The sequence below is a fragment of the Denticeps clupeoides genome, chromosome 11 (assembly GCF_900700375.1).
Source record: "Denticeps clupeoides chromosome 11, fDenClu1.1, whole genome shotgun sequence".
Taxonomy (NCBI): Eukaryota; Metazoa; Chordata; class Actinopteri; order Clupeiformes; family Denticipitidae; genus Denticeps; species Denticeps clupeoides.
In genome coordinates this window covers 13679234-13682789 of record NC_041717.1, presented here as the reverse complement: position 1 = coordinate 13682789, position 3556 = coordinate 13679234, and positions in this window count along the sequence as shown.

Sequence of the window (3556 nt, the reverse complement as noted above, 5' to 3'; positions counted from 1 at the left end):
GTTTTGGCAAATCCCACTGACATCTGATCCCAGATGAGAAGAGAAAATGTGTCCATATATCAGTTTTACAATCAAAGCAAAAATACACATGACATTGGCCAATCAAACATGGGATGAATTACATCAGTAGCAGGGATGCATAACGCCTTAGGACCGCTGAGAGTAAGATGGGTTATTAACAGGCATGACCCTTCGCCAGAATTTGCAATCCGATCAGAGGAATGCTCTTCACATGAAGCTTAATGATGGGATCTTGGGTGTCTAGACATAAATCATTAATGCGTGACTCCTCCAGTCTTGAACGTGACTTTGATAACTTTTAAGAGCTTGTTTATCCTGCTCCGAATATTTGACAGCTGCTGGTGGAGAAAAACATCACTTATTAAGCATATACTGCATTAGTTATTTTAAATGTTGCTTGCGGGGTGTTGTCTATATCTTAAAATGATCTGAGCTCTTTTCCAACTGAATAAGAGGACCAAAAAATAAGAAGGCCAAAAAAACAATCTTTCTCAGCACTGTTGGAACTCCACAATCGGCAGACTGTGTTGGTAAGAGACAACGTTTTCTGACATTGAATGCCTGACTCTCCAGTTCCTCCTCTACCACAGATCAGTAAGCATGCAGCGATCAACATGCACGGCACGGAGTGGTGTCCACCTGCCAGGAGCAAATGCCACTCACGGTGACCCTTGAGTCACTATTGCATTGCTGGTTGGAGGACACTTAAAAGGTTTAATTTCTCGTATGTAAGAGTGTGGAGTTTGACCATTCTTCATTTTTGACCAGTTTTTTTTTACTGGAACCTGGACAAGAATTGAATCAAGGTCACGTTGCATCAGAATGACACATGCATATCGTAAACTCAATAATTACCTCATTAGAAACTGGTGTTCTGCACCTTCATTATGTCTACCTGTGACCAGAGTACAGCTGCTGGTTCGATATTTTTGACTAGTGGAGCATCCCATTACCACCTTAGTGTCACTATACTGTTAAAAATGATCCCATGCCACAATTACACCTGGTCAGCAGAGGTCTTTTGGACAGAAACTTCAGTAGTAGGTGTCTGATAAACAGCAGATGCGTTGCAGTTGAGAAGAACACAAATAACTAAAATAAATCAAGATCTCTTGGAGGGATTCGGCAAAATCTTGTCTGGTTCAGTTTGAAAGGAATCCAGAGACTTAGCTTGCAAAACTTATATCGGCAAACTATTCCAAATAAATTCTGAACTGAAGTGTTCCCCCTACTTTTTTTCAATGATGGCCATGTCAAAACCCACCTATAAACTGCTCTCACGCTGCAATATGAGCACAACTGCTACATTTGCATGAATAACTGCTTTCGTTCTGTGCTTACATTCACGGTACTCTTCAGTACATTTGCACTTGTTGCACTTATTACTTGTTGCACTACTCTCTTCAATACTTAAGCACTGTATGTTCCCTTTATATATCCTTCAATAAAGCTTTACTCACTTACTTAGGTTGAATTTTGGGTTCAAGTTGGTCAGCAGCCAGAATACGGGCATTAACAGACCACTGAAGCTATCCAGGACTTGGATGGGTGTTCCCCTTGTAGGGCCTGGTTAGTTCTGGTTTCACCTGGTGGTTTTTGTGGATCTCGATGTCCCCAAATGTGCACAAAACACACACATACACACACACACACACACACACACACACACACACACGTTTGTTGTGCAGCAGTGGGTTGTGGCCTATTCTCATGCCTAGCATAGTCTCGGAGGAGGTCCAAATGAGGAAATTAATCAGGTTGCTTAACTTACACTTTTAATTGAACATTAAACCACCCGCTCTGCAGCAGGGCAGCGGTCTTCTGAGATACGCTTTTAATTCTAAATGCTAACTGGGAGATAACTACACAAATGGAACCCATTTAAAAAAAAAAGTGCACAAGGCCAGCGAGTCTGTCATTCTTGAGAATTTATGACAAATGGGTTTTTGTTAAATGTTGGCATTTGTTTGTTTGTCTGGAGTGCACAAATGCCATGTGTGCTAGCAGCTGTGTGGAACAGGGTAATGATGAAATGATGGAGGGCTGTTTGGGATGTGTTTGTGTGAAAACAGGGCTCCCTCTGGGCAAAATCCAGAAGCCTATAATGAAGTTCAACACCAGCAGTTCTCTGATACTGAGCAGATTTCAACACCCAAGGACATCAAAAACTACATTTGCATATTCAATGGAGACTGAGATTCTCTGATTAAATGGTGTTTACAAAAATACACACGGCATTGCAGGATCATAGTAGCCTAGTATGTAAGAAACTTGCTTTATCCACCACCTGACAGTGCTCTAGACTAATGGTTTGCAATGGTACGGCTTTTTTTCTTAGGTGCACCAGCCTTTTCGAAGGTGGCGGGGAGAGAGGACACAGCACCAGTATTGGTGCAAGTATGGCCAGAATTTGCTGCAAAAATATTGTCGGGTTTGGGGTTTTAAAAAGCTGTACTTCTCATACTTGGGTCTAACTATTGAGGACTGATTAAAGATCTACTCCGTGGTACTCCGTACTCACCTCTCTGTCTGACTGCAGCATGCACACTTTCAAACGTACAGGACTATCTGAACCACGGCCAATCAGAGAAAGACCCCAACCATCACGATCTCTGATTGGCTTAGAATATGACATATATCATATATGTCTGTTCCATGAACCACCTGGAGTTTACAGAGATTTTCTCAGTTTTTTTTTTTGGCTGGTTGCACCAGTGTGACTGCCATTTTGATTTTGTTGTACCATTTAGAAGTTAGTTTGCATGAGAGCCCTGGCCTGATCCACTGGTTCTGCAATTCATTTTCTACAATTATTGCAAAAAAAATGCGTCTTCATGAAAATTATGAAGGTGTGGCAACTTCATCATTGTGGCCACTGCTTTTTGTAAGCGTTTTTGAGCCTTTTGCAACTACCATAGTAATTTACAACATTTGTCTGGACAATTCTATTTGTCTCATCAATTGTATTTTAACATACAAGATAATTGTTAAATATCACAAATTAGGACCCCTAAATGTTCAGACATAAATGGAAGAACCTCTGGTAATTGCAAATGCAAGTTTCTAGACCAGACGGTTTAACAATGGTGTGCATAAAAAAAACAATTGTTCTACATATCATTTAACATAACTATCACAAATCATCAATTATTTCTGCAAAAATGATTCAGATACATTTTTTTTTAACAGTCACTTCTGACGTATCTGTGAATTTATGACATCCATTTCATAACATCTTGGTTGTAGGTTACACTCCTCTCTCTTTCTAAGTGTCTACTAGAAATTACAACAACCAATGAGCTGCCCTTTGGTTTCATATTCAAGATTGATATTGAAAGTAAAAATATGCAATCCTTCTCCTCCACCGATGTTCTGTTTGACTATTTTAGATGATTGAGAAGAAATTAAGGGGCTCAACCTTAAATAACAAATTATTCACAAATTAAAAAAAACTTATTCAATTTCTGCTGATAAAGCTCTCTAAACTGGTAAACCAACAGGACTTATGCACTTTATTGTATGTTGTCTACATACA